The sequence below is a fragment of the Lactuca serriola genome, chromosome 8 (genome assembly GCF_051521515.1).
Source record: "Lactuca serriola cultivar US96UC23 chromosome 8, Lser_US96UC23_V15, whole genome shotgun sequence".
NCBI lineage: Eukaryota > Viridiplantae > Streptophyta > Magnoliopsida > Asterales > Asteraceae > Lactuca > Lactuca serriola.
In genome coordinates, this window is record NC_136415.1 from 139219067 (window position 1) to 139240055 (window position 20989).

Consider the following 20989-nt stretch of genomic DNA (forward strand, 5'->3'; position numbering starts at 1 on the left):
CCAGAATCGCTCACAAAATCCTTATCTTTTGTGTTGCAGAATCATGTCATCATCCGGAAACAATCAGTCGAGCAACGAAACCCTTATCCTCCATATCGACATCGCTACATTACAAGCTGCAGTAGCAGCTGATGTGACAACTTTCCTTACACACATCAACTCAGGCAACACAAACAAGACTGAAAAAGGAGCCGAGAGTTCCGATGGTAGTACCAAACCGGGAAACCAACAAATGGCAACAGCCATGGACTTGCAAAGTAGTAAGACCGAAAGGAAGAAACGGAAGCGTCAAGCTCAGAGGGAACGCAAGAAATCCCAAAAACTTGCCATACAACAGAAACAAGTGGAAACCCCTACCATTCCCGTACCGGCACAACCCATCACTCAAGTCCCTTTCATCGGGACTAACCCTACAGACGAGAGTAGTTGTAACGCCGAACGCTTTAGGAAGCAATTTTCAAAGTGGAGTAACGAGGAAGGCACTCGTGTCCACATAACACTGGCTAAACACCGCAATCCCATCACCAAAGCTAGTACTAGCCAGTCATGCCACCAATGCGGGGAGATAGGGCACTTCAAGAAGGATTGCCCTATAGCAAAGAACTCTGGCGCAGATGGGAGGATTCTCAGGATCACAGCTGCGGGAGAACCTGCTCCGGAACCCACGTTAATGTAATTAAGGCGTTTCGTTGTAACAGACTTATAAACTATCCAGAACTAGTGAAACTAGGGTCTTACCTTTTGCGAGATCCTGTCTGTATAGGGATGCTCGTGCTGCGTATACTTGTCTTTTGTAGTATATCTTATTCGCAGCAATGGTCTTGTCGTAAGTCTAAAGTACTGTAACTTTGTTCATGGTTGCACGGTTGTGTTTTGTCTGTAAACGTCTTATGTTCAAATCTAATGTCTTTAAGTTTCAGTATGATTTCGACATTATCATACGAGTTGATTCAATTAGATCCTCACAAAGACAGCTTCATACGTACATCGCTTTCTTCTAGCTCGCTTTTCCAGCGAAGCCGTCATATCAAAACACCAAAGTACTCATGCCAGGAGTACCTCTTAGTTATTTTTCTTTCCGAAGAAATCCCCGAAGTACCACTCGTGCAGTACGTCCAGTTTAATCCAAGGATTCATGCGATTGAGCTATCACTAAAGAATGTATACATAAGAGTGATATATAATCAAGGTTCTACAGGTTTAGAATTGATGATTCCACTTTAACTTCTTTTTCCCCGATGGGATGTGAGCTTAAAGAAGAATCAGTTATTCGACTACCTTTTCAATCTTAATTATATACAACTCGTATACACGAGATTGTGATTGTGAAAACATGTATGAATTCTAATATGAACTTCAGGACGGAGAACTGCCTAAGCCTACGAGTAATCGCATCGTCATGTGAACAAACTTAGAACCCAGTATGACTCCCGTAAACGGATCGCCCTACAGCTTAAACACCTACAGAGATACAAGAACAGCCCAGACAACTTAACGAACTACATAGAAATAGAATTAGAAGACTAGGCTTCTCACCCTGGAGAACCCCAGTCATATTCTTCCAGAGATCGATGGATTGCATCGTATGTACCTCAGATATCGAGGACTCCGTCAAGATTTTCATTAGAAATCATTTTCTCTGCCTCGCATAGATGAAATGGTTGAGCAAACGCAAGGAAAGAATTACTTTCAGAAATGGATCTGAGATCCGAATATCACCAGTTCGAGTGTTAGGGAAGGATGTCCGGAAGACTATCTTCCGAACTCGATGCGGACACTTCGAGTCCGTAGTGATACCCTTCAGATAGGACCAATATGCCCATAGCTTTCATGAGCTAAACGAGTAGGGTACGTATTTCTTACTTGGATCAGTTCGTCATTTCTCCATGTAATGACTTACTTATCTACCCTCTTAGTAAGAAGAAACCCATGGAAACATTTCCTTCAGAGGAACTTTTCGCGAAGTTCTCTAGGCACGAGTTTTGAAATTGAAGAGTTAAATTCCTATGACACCCTGTTAGTAATGTGGGAAATTTTGAATAGTCTTACAATTTGTCAAAATCGTTGAGAATTTGTCGACACCAGAGACACCGACAGTCATTCGCCAAATTTTAGGTCTTACAGACCTACTGTCATAGTTCATTCAGAACTCCTCGCAAGTTACAGAAACCCGTACGACTTTGACCCAGCAAGGGGTGGCCTTTGACTGGGAAGTTAAGCAAGAGAAAGAACCTTTGGAATTCCAAGTGAGAGACCAAGTTCTTTAGGAGAACTCACTCTGGTAATGGCTTAATACGCTTCGTATCGCGTGGAAAGCTAAATCCAATATAGTTAGGACCTCCAAGATTCTTATCAGAATCAGTCTTGTGCCTCGCACAAACTAGACCTACTCCACGAACTCAGTAACGTACATTTACTCTTCGCATCTCGATCGTGAAACCATACCTTTCCGTTAGGACTCTTGTAAGTCCACTCGTCGAGATCCTCACCTTCGTATTAGAACCGTAGTGACCCTCGACCGAGAAGTCAAGCGGACGAAGCAACACCCTCGCCCATTAGTGAAGGTTCGTTGGGATACCAACCGAGAACCCGATTTCACTTAGGAGCGCTAGAACCAATCGATTAGGAAGTTTCCTCCTCACGACTCGATCATTCGTACCTACTTCCTTGCCTAAATTCTAATTTCGGGACGAAATTCCCTTCAACAGGCGGATGATATGACAACCCGAAATTTCCATTCTGTACAAACCATTTGAAGCCAATAGAAGTAGAACAGTTACAGTGAAATTCCAGACTTGGGGTATAAGTTTGGCAGTTTTTCAGGATTTACACTTAAGGAGATATCAGGAGAGTGGATGCACTAGGGTTTCATGCAACACTGTTATTCCGATACTCTATGATATTAGAGTTCATTCCGAGAATAAAAATATTTTCTTCCAAAAATCCCAGGACTATATATAGAAAACTGAACCATATTGGTTCATTAGTTACATTTCCATTTAGAGAAAAGTCAAAATTCTCTCTCACGGATCTTCGGGTTTTTATCCCAAATTGTGAGTACTTCGATATAGTTATATTATATAGCTTAGATTGTGTATTATAACATCAAAATCGGACCAAAACCCCAAGATTTGGGAGTTTACCGCCCAAGAACACTTGGGGAGTAAACTCCATTTTAAGGGCTAAAAGTGCCCCAATTCCCCCTCAAAGCCTTGGAACTCAAACTAGAAGCCTCCATTACATGTTTTATACCACAAAACAATTAGGAATCATGGCTAGAAGTGAGTTCACGACCAAGGAAGTTCTTGGGCCGTGAACTCCATGTTTAAGTGCTAAAATGACCTAAATGTCTTCATTTGGCCAAGAGACTAGCATAGCACATTACCTTGATGTATCTAGGACCCAAAACAATCTAAATACCAACACCTAGGGGTGTTCACGGCCGCAAACACATGGCCAAAAGGTTCATGGGCCGAAAACTCTAGTTAGGGGTGTTTTGATGCCACAAACACTTCCTAGGGCTTAGGCTTGAATTTAGACATATACCCTAAAGTGTTTATAGCCTATAAAACATAAGGAATCACAAGTATTAAGGATTTTACGGCCAAGACAAGTTCTTGGGCCGTAAACCCCTATAAAGGGGTCAAATGACACCCTAATTCCTTCCTTATGCCTAGAACCCAACATAGATCATAACCTTGAAGAGTTAGGAACCTCAAAACATAAATTGGTACTACTTACCATGAGTTTACAGCCGTAAACTCATGGGGGAGTGGTCCCAGGGCCGTGAACATCAAGCAAGGCCATTTTAAGGCCTTAAACCCACCCAAACACTTGTTTAAGACTAGAAGCTCTTCACCACTTAAGTTGTATTAATGTTAAGCTTCATTTTGTGACCTAAGAGAGAGTTTACGGCCAGGATTTTACTCCCCTGTGCCGTAAACTCAAAAACATATGGTCTTTTGACCATAAAGTCCCATACGAGGCCTTGCACTCCTTTGTCGCAACCCATTTGCCTCCTAGCACTTGACCAAAAGTGTTTTCCTCGCATTAAAATGCTTATACTTGTATAATTAGTGTTTTAATCACTAATTATTTATATACATATGTCTTCATATGTAATTAGGATCATTGTGTGTGTCTAAAGTCTTCACTTGACACCAAGCACTTGTCCGATCCTTCCTTACGATAACAGTCCGTTCAATTCCAATCACTTACTGCAGGTGAGTTCATACCCTTTAATTAATGTTTTAAACTGCTTTTAAATGTTTTATGGGGGGATAAAAGTAGAATCATGCTAGTTATTATATCAATCACATGTGATTAATAATTAGAATTATGCTAGTTATTATATCAATCACATGTGATTAATATGCAGCATTCAAATGATTTACTACACATTAACCGTTTTACCAAACAGGTTCTTCAAATGATTTTCTTAAATGTTTTATATGTTTAAAAATCCTTATTAAACTGTTCATTACACACTGTATGATCCTTTTCAAACCATTTTACTCCGATCCGTTTTACTCCAAGCTATTACCAAATCGTTTTACTTCAAACTGTTTTCACTTCAAACCGTTTTATAGATTGACATCAGGTCGATCTTTTCTTAAGATAATAATTATGTTCAAAGGTTTTACAAAACTTATTTATGCTTTTATATTATAAATTGCATGCCTCGATATGTATAGTTATATAAGAAATGTTTAAAAGACTTAGGAAGGCTACCCACCCTATTTCCTTTTCGCGCTTGAGATGTGGCCTGGTGGGATATCGGGTACTCGTCCGAAGGTCGTTTAAATATTAGTTATATAACATGTGTACATATATAGTCATAAAGGTCCTTCCAGTTCATCCAATGCCCTTGGGTAGCAAGGGTATACATCCATGTTCATACTTACCAATTAGATTACTAGTAAACTACCATAGGGGTGGTTTAGGAAGATACTAGAACTATTACTAGAACACAATACCATACTATGAGTCAGTTCATTCGTGAGTCAATACTTACTACTAGAGAAGAACATATACACCTATACTAGAGAAGAACATATACAACTATACTAGAAAGAGAACATATACAACTATACTAGAAAGAGAACATATACAACTATACTAGAAAGAGAACATATACAACGATACTAGAACAAGTACATTACTATACTTGCTAGGTAGAGAGCACGTACATTACAGCTAGAACAGTTCATTACATTATATATATATATATATATATATATATATATATGAATACGTTAATAATTGTGATCCACTATATCGGAGCATGCCTTAAATGTCATGGCCCGAGTTGTAGCCAGAATTCTCTTGGAGTGAGAGCGTGAGTTTGCGTATAGATCTATATTGGATTGACTATCCTAAACCTTGCTGCTAGCTACAACCGGACCTGCAGGTCTACGTGTGCCAAACGTCATTCCGTTTTACGACCATTCGTATGTCGTTGTTACCAGTCAATAGTATGGTGCAATTAATCACATGATGCCTTAATATAAATCCGGTTTAAGGTAGTTAGTACAGCAGTAGTTCCTATAATACAACACTACAGTACTACATTAATTTCCCCTTTTCATATATTTAGTGATCATTTCACTTAAACATTTAATGTAAAAACTATATTTTGATAATGATAGTTACACTTGGGAAAATTACACACTTTTATGAGAAACGAACATTTAGAACAGTTAAGTCTTGGTAGAAGACACCTTTATATAAAGTAGGAATCATAGGGATTTCTAGGGTTTTTCAAACGTTTACAGTTGTTTTACAAACATTTTTATACTTACAGTTCATCTACATTTTTCCATACTTACAGTTCATTTACAAACAATTTCTTACATACAAATTAAGACACTAAAATACTTATGATCTCACCAGCTTCAAAGCTGATACTCGCTTTCAAAATTACTTGTATCCTCAGGTCATCTATAGACAGGTACCGATGCAAGGTTTAGAGAAGATGGAGCTCGTTCAAGACCCATCTCTCATTTTGATTTATGCTTTAGTATTTATCAAAATTTGGCAGAACACACTTGTATAATAATTATATTATTAATGCAATGGATGATGTTGTTGCTTGTTTACTAATTTACATTGTTGTGATACTGTACATGACGTCCTCCGCCCCAGAACGTTTCCGTCGTTCTTGGTTTTGGGGTGTGACACAAAGTACCACACACAACCAATATAGATAACAAGATGCATATATGAGCCTTCCGCCTGACAGGACCGCCTTGCAAGGCCTACAACCTATCTGGACTGCTCTTCGGGCCTTCAGCCTGATTGGATCGCCTCGCAGGCCTTTAGTCTATCTGAACCACCCCGGTTGTCTTGGCCTTCAGCACAAAGCAGGACCTTATTAACTCAACAAACCATAACATGTTGAAATATACAATAACAATCAAAAACCAGCAACACATTTAATCATACATATCTACCAATCTAACGAACACTCAATGAACACAGGTAATCATACAAATCTACCAATATAACATATACTCAGGTAACATCAATCCAATATACTAGGATACATAATCCATTGGTCCAGCATTAGTGCCTACCCACGAGTACAGTGAGGAAAACTCGCCTCATAATTTGAAAATATAGTTAAACAGGTCACGGCTCCAGGTATGCCCAGCGTAGAGGGTGTCTTCAAGATTACGAGCTTGCACCATGGTACACACAACGTACCTCCAGGTATGCTCAGCGTACCAGAGTTGGACCCAAACTTTTCCATTAAGCTCTTGTTCCATTAATCCAAGGTACAAAACTTCAGATCCCGGTAAAATCGGTCGTCTTAATGGATAAAGTCTTTGACTTTATCCATTTTCATGCATTTAAGAGGGTAAAAACTCAAATCCTTGCTCCCAAGGTTATCCAAAATCCTAAAACTCTTGCATGGCTCAACAAGAATGCCAAAGCTCTCATTTTTATGGAAATCAAAACTATAGAAAACTACATGACATGGACCTAGAGTAGCTCATACTCCACTAGATCAAATTATAGGACCAAAAATGTGCACAAACTCTAAACTAACAAGATCTAAGCAACTAGCTCATCAAGACTAAAGCTTTATACCTCCAAATGATGATTGAGGGTGAGATGCTTCTGGATCCAAATAGTCTTGAGATTCCAAGGTGGTTTCCTTTCCTTCTCCTTCCTTCAAGAACACTACAAAGCACACTTTCAAGCTCAAAATGCACACACAAAGAAATTCGGGTTTGCTAGGTATGAAATAGGACTAGAGGATGGTGAGGTAAGGAGTCTTAGGGAGTTAATGATGCTTAAATAGTGCTCAAACCCTAAAAATTAGGGTTTGCACTTGTAAGTCCCTAATTTTCCTGTGTATCAATCAGATCCATTTGATGGTGCGGAATCCCAATCAAACGGATGATGCCAGATCACAATAAGAAGAGAAGGAGAAGAAGAATATTAAGAATCTTGATTGTATTGATGATATGAATGAAATTCCTTACAATAGATTCTCTCACACAATATGCTCTCTCTTCCTCTCTCTCTTGGCCGTACAATCTCTAGGGTTCATCAATCTATATTCCTCACCCTAACACCTATATTTATACTTGGAGAATATGGGCTTGGTGGACATGGGCTGTAAATGAGTTTACGGCCGTAAGGTGTTTACGGCCGTAAACTCAACCGTAAACATGACCATAAACTCCAAAAATATTAAAGAAAAATACAATTGCCCAGAAAAGCAAAGTATAAACCATATTTTGACCCAACAATCTCCCCTTTGGTTTATAGCTATCTTTTCTTAATGACCCAACATGCTCCCCCTCAAAAGTAGCTGGCTCTTCTTGTCAATCTTCAATAGGAGCTTGGCTTCAGCTTTAACCTTCGATTTCTTCACAGAATCATGATGAACATATGAATCTTCAATGAATGACTTCATCTTGAGCACTTGAGGTTTTCTTTAGAATTTGGCATTGAACGCACATTGGGTGAGGAGGCTTAACGTACTGATTCTTGAAAGATGACGCTTTCAGCTTGAGAATCTTCAGAGAACTTCAGAGAGAAATAATTTTATGGATCACTTCAGCAGGTTCATAGATAGCAGCAGACTGATTGAGGAGGCTTCAATGCAATCCGTCACATAATCTTCAATTTCAGCTTCACCTTGCTTCTGGGGTTGAAAGATTGAATTTGAAAGAATAATCTTCATTTCTTGCACCTTCGAATGAGAATTCTTCGATGCTCACGGACGAAGCTTTTGGCTCAGAAATCTTCAACACAAACTCCATGAATTTCATCTTCACCTGAAATCACTTTTCAAGACAAAACAAAACTAAAAGAAAACTTAGCATACAAATTAAAACAGAAACAAAAATATTTTTGGATTTTTCATATTTTCTGAAAAAGAAATAAAACAGAAATAACACTATTTTTTTAATTCTCCCCTAATAATTAAATTAGAAGAACACTATCAATAAACTTAACAAAAACAAAAATAATAGCTAACTTTAAGAGTGATTTGGGATCAAAGTTGTTAGACAGCCTTATTCCACTTGTCGGTACCCTTATCTTCACATCTTCGTCTGATCGATCGCCAATATTGTGGTCCACTTAAACACGAAAAATTTGTGACAATTTTGGACAATTTACCAATGACATGATACATACATATATCTAATTGTAACTTTATTATCATTATTGGCCCTAATTATTAAATAAATTGTTCTTATGACCATTTAACTGACTACAAGCAGGGATATTGTTGTCCACCTAAATCGAGCAGCGAGATCTACAGACAATCTGTATGTGTTCAATTTTAAGTGTACTAGAACGTGTTTCCCGCTTCTTGATATGCCCCAGCCATCAAGAACTTCCAGAGTACTCCTTACACCGAGTGAGCAAACAACCATTCAGAGAGAGGATAGATTCAGAATTCTATTACTTATTGTTTCAGAGGGGTTGAGAAGTAGAAGGTTGCATATGCTGTGTACCAGGTCGGATTAGAAGTCACGCAAAGGAGACAGCATATGGCTAACAGATGAGAGGAATTTCATATATATATATATATATATATATATATATATATATATATAGCCTGCAGAGAAATAGAGTTCCATATGTTGTGTACTAGGTCGGATTGGAAGTCACGCAAAGGAGACAACATATGAATAACAGACAGAAAGAAAGAAAATGATATTCTACAGACCTAATTTATCGGAATTTACCAGTCGCCCCATCCAACCGGAATTAAGGACAAAATCCGCACATCGAGGAAAAGTGAATCCACAGTTCTAGATACGGGTTATTTAATGTGACTGGTAGATTCCCATGTATATCTCCCTGCTCAACCTATTTGAGCGTCATGAAATCAGGTTAAACGGATCTAACTAGGTCAAAGTTTGTCAAGTCCTTAAATTCATTAGGTTCAACTCTCCCTAGTTAAGTCCATTTAAAAACTTCCGTGCCTACCAGCGCATCGAACATAGAGCGTAGACGATTCAACTTAGGTACGTTACACCGATTCAGATTGCCTGTTATCACTTGCTAATTTCATTTCCCAAAACATCTCCTGCAAGCACATTCCATTAACACCACATTTTTGATTTTCTGATTTTGTTTCTTCCCTTCCCGCAAAGGACACATACTCTTAAATAATGTTCTGAGTGTTGTATAGTTGAGAGATGTCCCCAATCATATGCCAGGAGCAGCCACTACCAACAAACCGAAGTCTGGTGATATGCCTCCATAGCTGCTCCAGCACAGAGCGGGATCAGTTGGTCTTTGGAACCCAGTCCATTTTGAAACTAGGTCGACCTTTGTCATCAACGCACGATACTCTCTCCCATGACATATCCTGCTTATCACAAACAGAAGATGTAGAAACGTTAGAAGCATTAGGAGACTTTGGAGTTTTCGCCTTTGGTACCCATCTATATTCGGGTTTAACCCATTTCTTGTTCGATCCGATGGGTTCCTCGGCACTTGCTTTGGAACTTGAAGTCGTCTGCCTAGATGACTTTGACCTAACCGGTCTTCGTTTCACAGGAGCATCTCTTGAACTAGACTTCTGAGCCAGCATTCCCTTCTTGTTCTTGGGAGTTGGATGCTTGGCCTTGGGAGTTGGATGCTTGGCCTTGTGCGCATTCCAGTCATCATGGTCTGAACGTGACCTTGAGGGGTTTCTTTCTTGGTGCGTTCTGCTAGCCTTGTGCATAGTAAGGAACGTATGCGCGATTTGGACAGTTTCTGGCAATGTGTCCAGGTGTTCCACAGTGAAAACAAGTCCTTTTCTTCACTGGGAAATTGTTTCTTCCTGCCCCTGGTGGCGTATCCTTGCCTCGTTTCTTGTTGTTCCCATATGCACACTTGCAACAAGCACTCGGTTGCGTTGGAATTGGAGGCCTGTATTTCTCAACGGCAGGTTTGTTAGGAGTAACAGAATTCGAAGCAACAGATTCTGAGTTCGAGGTGTCATTGGTTTGTTCAGTAGTGCTCTCCTTGTTCTCATCTTCTGCTACTTTACCTGCACATGAAGTAGAAACATTAGTATTTTCAACATTAATAACTCCTCCTGACACAAATCCAGCTCGTTTGCCATATCGAAGATGTGGCTCCCTGTCAGTTTCGTCCTGTGTCATAGGGATGGATGTGTAGTTTTGATTATAAGGAGGAAGTACACTATCATACCCTAGACCCTTGTTTTGATTTTCTTTGAATTTTAATTGGGTTTCATATAAGGACTCGACTGTCTGACTTGACGTAGTATAATTTTTGAAACTGACATCTGTTTTTCCACACTTAATTTTTAAAGCGTCAAGTTCTTCAGTTACAGCAGCAAGTTGTCTCTTAATATAATCATAATTTTCACACTTGTTGCTATACTCTTCCTAAAGTTTCCTAAAGTCCTTGGTTTTTGCTTCTAATTCAGCCTTCAGGGGTTTCTGTCCTTTCCTGAGTTGATATCCTTCATATCTCAGGTCCTCAACTTCTCTTTTAAATAAATCAATTTGTTCCCGATGAAATTTAATCGTGGCTTCACAAGCTGGAGTACATGTAACTTTAGTGACCGGAATGTTTTCAGAACTCATTGTTTCTCTACACTTCAAAGCATCAAGTTCTTGAATTACATCAGCAAGACTAAGATAATTGAGATCTTTTGTCTTCTTGATGATAGCCACGTTCATATCCCACGATTTCGGAAGTGAATTTAGCAGCTTTTTGTTTATCTCGGACTTAGTCAAGAAGATCCCAGCTATATTCATCTCAGTAGTAAGTGTAGTAAATCGCTGCAACTGAGTTTCGAGGGTTTCTCCAGGGATATAATCGAAAATGTTGAAATTTTGTCTTAACATATCCTGACGACTCTCTTTCATGTTTTGAACTCCCTTGTAGACCTTAAAATCAATTAAAAAGCACAACTAGAAGCTAAACTAAAACTTAAAAGTTAAACTTAAATTTAAAAATGCCCTTTGACTATAAACCTCAAAAGTCAACCATAAAAGTCAAATTTAAAAAGTTAAACTCAAAAGTCAAACATGAAAAGTCAAACCGAAAAGCTAAATTTGAAAATTTAAAAGTTAAACAAAAAAAGTCAAAGTTTAAAGTCAAAGGTCAAACTTGAAAGTCAAACTCAAAATTTAAGGTCAAAAGTTAAAAAATAAAAGAAAAAAATCAAAATATAATTTTTTTATTAATTTTTTTATTTTATTATAATGATTATTATTTTTTTTATTTATATATATATATTTTATTTTGGATGAAAAGGAATTTTAAAAAAAAAAACTAAAAGAAATTGAATTTTGGGTTAAAAGTGTCAAATCTTGAAAGTTTAAACCGAGAATAACGAGTGTTTAAGAATTAAAAGTGGGACGAAAAGAACATCCAGCAGGTTGGATCAGATGCAGAAGGCGCTGAATTGTTGAGCAGGAGGTCACGGGTTCGAAACCCGGAACCTCCAAATGCGCTTGTGATTTTTTTATATGTGCGAAGCGAGGGTGGTTCTTGCGAGGCCGAGGTGCGAGGCCGAGAACTCAGAAGCCGGAAACGTGTGAGACCAAGCCGCAAACTGCTGAGTCGTATACTCCGAGCCGAGGCCGCAAACTCCGAGCCGCAAACCTCGGGCCGTGAACTCCTCGGAAACCCTAGCTGTTGGCCGCCACCCCCTCGCAGGTTACGACCAAAAACAGTGATTTTGCCCTTTTTTGCTCCAAAACTCGATCAAAAACCATTTTTTATGAAAAACACGAAGAACAAACCCCCTTTATTTTTCAGAGATCTATCCAAAAACGCAAGAATATTTTAAAAATAAGATCAAATAATGCCCCAAATCTGACAAAATTGACTGATACAACTTGGCTCTGATACCAATTGTAAGTCCCTAATTTGCCTGTATATCAATCAGATCCGTTTGATGGTGCGGAATCCCAATCAAACGGATGATGCCAGATCACAATAAGAAGAGAATGAGAAGAAGAATATTAAGAATCTTGATTGTATTGATGATATGAATGAAATTCCTTACAATAGATTCTCTCACACAATATGCTCTCTCTTCCTCTCTCTCTTGGCCGTACAATCTCTAGGGTTCATCAATCTATATTCCTCACCCTAACACCTATATTTATACTTGGAGAATATGGGCTTGGTGGACATGGGCCGTAAATGAGTTTACGGCCGTAAGGTGTTTACGTGAAACGACCCAAAAATACGACCCAAAAATTTCGTTTTTCAACATAACCAAAAACCATAATTTGAGTGTCATATCATGAAACCATACATAATGCATCTCAAAATAATAATAAACCACGGTACGGAAAACTGTATCATATCCATGACATATAAAAATCAGGAACTAAATCAACCCCCAGGATGAAAGCTGTAGCTGTGGTGTGTGCAATGCCATCAACCCGAGCTCCTCCCTCTGCTAGCGGAAGTACCTGAAACCAAAACTGAAACTGTAAGCACGAAGCTTAGTGAACTCCCCCAAATTACCACATACCATACAATAATATATATATATCAAGCACATACTGGGGCCTTGCCCCCCCCCCTCCATCCGACCGAAGTCTGAAGCTGACTGACCGGGACCTTGTCCCCTACATCGGACCGCAATCCGAAGCTCACATCAGACCGAGTCTGAAGCTGACTGGGACCTTGTCCCCTACATCGAACCTGAGTCCGAAGCTGACATCGAACCGGAGTCCGAAGCTGACCGGGACCTTGTCCCCTACATCGAACCTGAGTCCGAAGCTAACCGATCATAACATAACATATCACTTAGCATGAACACCCATAATCCTGTCTGAGCCACGAAGGCTTCAAACATGCTAACTACTGCGTCGGATAAAGATCTGGATACTACTGCTAGCTAAACGGGCCGGCATTGTGGCCTTAGACCCGCTCCTACTGAAAAGGAACTCACCTCGTGAATTGGCTGCTGAGGGCTAACTGCTGCTGCTCCGGTATCTCCCCGACTACAAGTCCATAAACATACTCAATCAAATACTAAACACTGCACTGGGTAAAATGACTCTTTTACCCCAGGTCAAAGTCAACTCTCGGTCAAAGTCAACCCATAGTTAACCTGACTCGCCGAGTTGGGCCGCCAACTCGCCGAGTCCCTATTCTCACACCTCGACTCAACTCGCTGCTACTCGTCGAGTATGGCATCGACTCGACGAGTACTCTCCCGATCCAAGAACTCAGACAATCTTCATCCGACTCGCCGAGTCCTATGAACAACTCGACGAGTTGTTCTTGAGCTTAAGAAGATTGCCTTGGACTCGCCGAGTTGTATGAACAACTCGCCGAGTCACTCCATCACTGAGTCTACTCTCAACTCGCTGAGTCCGCTCTCTAACTCACTGGATCCACTCGATACTGATAAAAACGAAGGAATCGGGAACTCGCGACCCAACTCGCCGAGTCGTTCTTCCCGACTCGCCGAGTTGCCGCCATGCAACTGATTTTTACTCGATTTTGTTTGAATCCAACACATACAATTGATAGATCTGAGTCCAATAAGCTGATTTACCACGTAAAGTTTCCAACTTTACGTGCACAACCTCATGAATAAGGGAAATAAGGCTAAAAGATGCATAAAATGGGTAGATCTATGATTAACATGCAAAGTAACTCCAAAAAGACAGTAGATCTGGGCTCTACAACACCCCAACATTCAGATCCAAAGGTATTTCGACTTATTAAGACATTCATGCAAACATAAGGCTTGGAACAAACATCAAATAGCTCTTAGAAGAGCTCTAATGGAAGTTTAAAGCATATAACAAGAAGGGAACTCCGAAAATACCTCAATAAACTCAGATTTGCCCTTGGATCTTTGCACTACAACTCATTTCCTTGCTTCTTTCTTCTTCTCCTTCTTCACACCTTCACAAAATGGCACCAAATCACTTATAAGCTCTCAAGGGAGGATTAGGGTTTTCTCACTGTGTTCTCAGGGTGAGGGAGGCGAGAATGGGGCTATAAGGTGGTTTAAATAGTGGGCAACCCGGGGATTTAGGGTTTCACCCAGACGGATGGACTCGCCGAGTCAGGGATATGGACTCGCCGAGTCCCCGGCTCACACGTGCTCGAAGTCGCGACCCTACTCGGCGAGTCAGGCTATGAACTCGCCGAGTCCCTCTTGCAAAACTGCAAAATAAATACCAAGGAATTACCATACCGGACACGGGTCGTTACATTACGGCCGTAAACTCAACCGTAAACTCCAAAAATATTAAAGAAAAATACAATTGCCCAGAAAAGCAAAGTATAAACCATATTTTGACCCAACAGCACTCTACTACGTACACCCAGTGTATGCATCAAAGTGACGTGTTCCGCTTATGGAGACATGGGACCATTTTTGCAATCAAATTCAATACTAAGGGTCAAAAGTGTAAATTTCCTAAATTATGAATGTTACATTGCTAGAGCTTCGGTGTTGGTTAATGGGTCTCCTATGCAATAATTTCATATTCATAGAGGGTTGAGACAAGGGGATCCTCTTTCTCCTTTTCTTTTCATTTTGGTTGTGGAGGATCTTCATGTTGCTATGAAAAGGGCTTTGATGGCTAATTTTTTTAGAGGTGTCACTATTGGTGACATGGATATTTCGCACCTTCTTTACGCATATGATGTTATTGTGCTTTCTCCTTGGAGTCTCGATAATGCTACTCAACTTATTCGTATCTTTTGTTGCTTCTATTTGGCCTCGGGTCTTATAATAAATTAGCTTAAAATAAAATTTATAGGAGTCGATGTTTCTTCCCCTTAGTTCATGGATGTTGCCAGATCTATCCGTTGTGTTTTTTACTCCCTCCCTTTTGTTCATCTTGGGGTGCTGGTGGGTCATAATATGATCCGAGTGAATGCTTGGTCCACTATTATTGATAGATTTCATAGTAGACTAGCGGTTTGGAAGGCTAAAAGTGTATCTTTTGGTGGCCGGCTTACTGTTGGGTCAAAAATATGGTTTATACTTTGCTTTTCTGGGCAATTATATTTTTCTGTAATATTTTTGCAGTTTACGGTTGAGTTTACGGCCGTAAACACCTTACAACCGTAAACCCATTTACGGCCCATGTTCAGTTAGCCCATACTCACAAGTATAAATATAGGTATTAGGGTGTGAGGAACTATTTGATGAACTAGAAGGAGTTTACGGCCAGAGAGAACAAGGAACGTTTGTGTGGGTGAATCTTGTGTAAGGAACTTAATTCATATTATCAATACATTCAAGATTCATATTATTCTTCTTCTCCTTCTCTTCTATTTGATCTGACATCATCCGTTTGATTGGGATTCCGCACCATCAAACGGATCTGATTGATACACAGGCAATTAGGGACTTACAATTGGTATCAAAGTCAAGTTGTATCAGTCAATTTTGTCAGATTTGGGGCATAATTTGATCTTATTTTCGAAATATTTTTGCGTTTTTGGATAGATCTCTGAAAAATAAGGGGGGTTTGTTCTTCGTGTTTTTCATAAAAAAGGGTTTTTGATCAAGTTTTGGAGCAAAAAATGGCAAAAATCACTGTTTTGTTCGTAACCTGCGAGGGGGTGGCGGCCAGCAGCTAGGGTTTCCGAGGTTCTCGGTCCGGAGTTTACTGCCCGAGGTTCACGGTCCGAGATTGCGGCCTCGGTTTGCGGCCTGCACCTCGTCCTCGCATCGCTTCTCGGCCTCGCAATGGATCCGAAGTTCGTAGGAGCATCTTCCTTCGCATATTAAAAAAGGGGTAACAGATTTGGAGCTGCAGAGGATCGAACCCGAGTCCTCTGATTACTCACTTCAGCGTCTTACCAACCCAACTAGCCAGCAACTTGTTCACATCCTTCGCGAATTAAGTCAAAAGGCTTCGCTACTGCAACCAAGTTTCGCATTTTTACACTTTTAACCCCAAAATTCAATTTCTTTTGATTTTTAAATTCTTTTTTCATCCAAAATAAATAATAATAATAATAATAATAATAATAATAATAATAATAATAATAATAATAATAATAATAATATAAATAAATAAATAAATAAATGAAAATAAAATTTAAAAAATTAATAAATAAAATTATATTTTAATTTTTGACTTTTATTTTTAACTTTTGACCTTAAATTTTGACTTTGACTTCCAAGTTTGACCTTTGACTTTAAACTTTGACTTTTTCGTTTAACTTTTAAATTTTCAAATTTAACTTTTCGATTTGACTTTTAAGTTTGACTTTTGAGTTTAACTTTTTAAATTTGACTTTTAAGGTTGACTTTTATAATCAAAGGTTTTGACTTTTAAGTTTGATTTTGGCTTCTAGTTGTGCTTTTTAATTGATTTTAAGGTCTACGAGGGAGTTGAAACATGAAAGAGAGTCGTCAGGATATGTTAAGACAAAATTTCAACATTTTCAATTATATCCCTAGAGAAACCCTCGAAACTCAGTTGTAGCGATTTACTACATTTATTACCGAGATGAATATATTTGGGATCTTCTTGTCTAAATTTGAGATAAACAAAAAGCTATTGAATTCACTTCCAAAATCGTGGGATATGGACGTGGCTATCATCAAGAAGACAAAAGATCTCAATCGTCTTAGTCTTGCTGATGTAATTGAAGAACTTGATGCTTTGAAGTGTGGAAATACAATGAGTTCTGCAAACATCTCGGTCAATGAAGTTTCAGGTTCTCAATCATGTGAAGTTTCATGTACACTATCTAGTGAAGATACGATTAAATTTCTTCAGGAACAAATTGATTTATTAAAAAGAGAACTTGAGGACCTGAGATATGAAGGATATCAACTCAGGAAACGACAGAAACCCCTGAAGGCTGAATTAGAAGCAAAAACCAAGGACTTTAGGAAACTTTAGGAAGAGTATAGCAACAAGTGTGAAAATTATGACTATATTAAGAGACAACTTGTTGCTGTAACTGAAGAACTTGACACTTTGAAAATTAAGTGTGGAAAAACAGACGTTAGTTTCAAAAATTATACTGCGTCAAGTCAGACAGTTGAGTCATTATTTGAAACCCAATTAAAATTCAAAGATAATCAAAACAAGGGTCTAGGGTATGATAGTGTTCCTCCTCCTTTCAATCATAACTACACATCCATCCCTATGACACAGGAAGAATTTGCCAGGGAGGCACATATTCAATATGGCAAACGAGCTAAATTTGTGTCAGGAGGAGTTATTAATGTTGAAAATACTAATGCTTCTACTTCATGTACAGGTAAAGTAGCAGAAAATGAGAACAAGGAGAACACTACTGAACAAACCAATGACTCTTTGAAATCAGAATCTGTTGCTTCGAATTCTGTTACTCCTAACAAACCTGTCGTTGAGAAATACAGGCCTCCAATTCCAGCGCAACAGAGTGCTTGTTACAAGTGTGCATGTGGGAACAACAAGAAACGAGGCAAGGATACGCCACCAGGGGCAGGAAGAGACAACTCCCCAGTGAAGAAAAAGACATGTTTTCACTGTGGAACACCTGGACACATTGCCAGAAATTGTCCAAATCACGCATATGTTCCCTACTACGCACAAGGATGGCAGAACGCGCCAAGAGGGAGATACTCCAAAAGAAACCTATCAAGGTCATGTTCAGAAAATGCGGACTGGAATGCCATCAAGTCCAAGCATCCGAATCCCAAGGGCAAGAAGGAAATGTCAGCCAACAAGCCCAATCCAAGAGATGATCTAGTAAAACAAAGACCGGTTAGGTCAAAGTCATCTCAACGGCCGACATCAAGTTCCAAAGCAAGTACCGAGGCACCCATCGGATCGAAAAAGAAATGGGTTAAACCCAACTACAAATGGGTACCAAAGGCTCACTCTTCCAAATCAACTAATGACTCTAATATTTCTACATCTTCTGCTTGTGATAAGCAGGACATGTCATGTGAGAGAGTACTGTGCAAGGATGACAAAGGTCGACCCAGTTTCAAAATGGACTGGGTTCCAAAGACCAACTGATCCCGCTCTGTGTCGGAGCAGCCATGGAGGCATATCCTCATACTTCGGTTTGTTGGTAGTGGCTGTTCCTGGCATATGACTGGGGATATCTCTCAACTGTACAACATTCAGACATTTGTTTGAGAGTATGTGTCCTTTGTGGGAACAGAAGAAAGGAAAGTGATCACTCACGGGGTTAGTGCTTAATGACATGAAGAATTTTTGGATCTATTCTGAGATTACGCGTGCTATTCTCAAACCTTCTGGATGCAAATTCAATCGGTGACTTACGGTTTGCGTTTTCTTCTCTATACTCTTGAGTTTTTCTTAAGCTGATTCGCTTTAAAGACTAATTTTTGTTTTAGGATAGTTTAAATTTGCGCATTTATTTTCATTTCTCTCCTATGCACAAATTTAGGGGGAGAAATAAAAACAAAACAAAAATTACAAAATTCAAAATAAAAAAAAATCCAAAAACATTACGAAATCAGAAAATCCAAAAAAAATATGGTGTAAATGAAAAGAAAACTTGAGGGAGATGTTTTGGGAAATGAAATCAGCAAGTGATAACGGGCAATCTGAATCGGCGTAACGTACCTAAGTTGATGTCACACCCCCAAACCAAGGATGGCGGAAACGTCCGGGGGTGGAGGACTTCATGTACAGTATCACAAAAACGTGTATAATAGTGCTCAAAGTAAATACAACCATCATAAATATAATTGAAAAAGTTACACCAAAGTATATGTTTACATGTTTCAAAATCAATTACATTATGATGACAAAAATAAATTGTTGACGTTATAACGTCCCATCCTCAAAGCGCTAAAGTTTTCCTGTTTCACTGACTTCCTGAGAATACAAGTAGTTTTGAAAGAGTGTCAACAATTAAGTTGGTGAGTTCATAAGAGTTTTGTTTAAGGTAGAAACCATTTTCCTTGTAAAATCGATAGAGTTTGATTTCCATAAAATCCAATATTTTCTAAGTTAAGTATGAACAGAATATTTCTATATGATGCGTTAATGAACCCTAGAATGACCCGTAGATTTCCCCTATAATCGTCCAGCGTATATAAGTTATATAAGATTTAGGTTTGATAAAACGTTGAATATAGTGGGTCTGCCCTAGGTCCACAACCCAACGAGGAACAGGAGATGAGGCGGGCAACACCAATTCTAAGCCAATCCAGACTAAATTCTTGTATGACTCAAGCATATACGCTCAACGATTATAGTTGAAGTCTAACAATGCGAAAATTTAAAGTGGACTTAAATCCAGAAACCGGAACCAAACCCTAGTGTAGTGTATGAAATAGTAATAGTGACTGTGAACATAAACTATACATATCATAGTTCATCGGATAGTGATAGTGACTAGTGAACATGAACTATGCATATTATAGTTTACCAAAAGTGGTGGTGATGGTGAATATAACCTATACATATCATAGTTCATCAAATAGTGATAGTGGTAGTGAACATGAACTATGCATATTATAGCTTATCAAAAGTGGTGGTGATGGTGAATTTCTTTCTTGTAATTAAGTTCATAGTGTAGATGAAACATAAACTATACCTATTATAGTTTATCACTTTGTTTGTAATATATATATGCCATAACTATACCGATTATAACTAGCGTGTTCGTTTGTGGGGGTATAATGGCTCAACTATACTTATTATAGTTTATCATAATTATCCATAGTGGTAATAACTCTTTTGTATGTGTAAAATCTTTAATCATGTGTTTGTTATGTAAAATAACCCTAAACTATACCTATTATAGTTTATTAAATATTTGTGTGGGTAGTAAGCATAAGCCTTACTTGTCATAATTTACCAATGTTTATATTTTAATGGATATAGCCTTGTAATATCATTTATATATTTGCCATACTTGTGGAGATAAAAATCCATTTGTTTTCTGATGTATGTATATATAAGAATACAAAATTGTCATATATTGCAACAACACATAATCACATAATGATGTATACCTTGCTCAACATGTTACAAGGTGAAATGAAATTTATAGTGTTTTTCTGTTAATAACGTTTTCTATAACTGTTATTGGAAAATTTGTAGAAAAATCATAAGATGTCCAAATCAAGTTCTATAACTTCTGAGAGTTTGGAAAATGATTCTAGTTTGTTCATAATTTTTATTATAATTTTTAATGACCTCTTACTTGTGTGAAAAAGTCCATAATCACAGACTGGTCCGGATTGATGTTTGAAATGATAGGCAGTTTTGTAAAAATCACCATAAATTGTAGAAAAATCGTATGGAAATGTGCAAGTAGTCATTTTAAAGCTAAGAAGTGGAACTACATGCACCTAAAACAGTTTTGAAAACTAAAATGTTTAAGATGTCCAAAACAGTCCGTGAATGGAGTTGAACTTTTCTGATGAAGGCTGTTAGAAAAGTTTAGTTATGTTCTTGGTGTTTTAACTTGTATTCCCCCCCTAAAAACTTGAGAAAACATGAAAATGTAGGGGTATGAACTCACATTGAGTGATTTCAGTAGGTAAGTGTTGAAGAAGAGAAGTGTT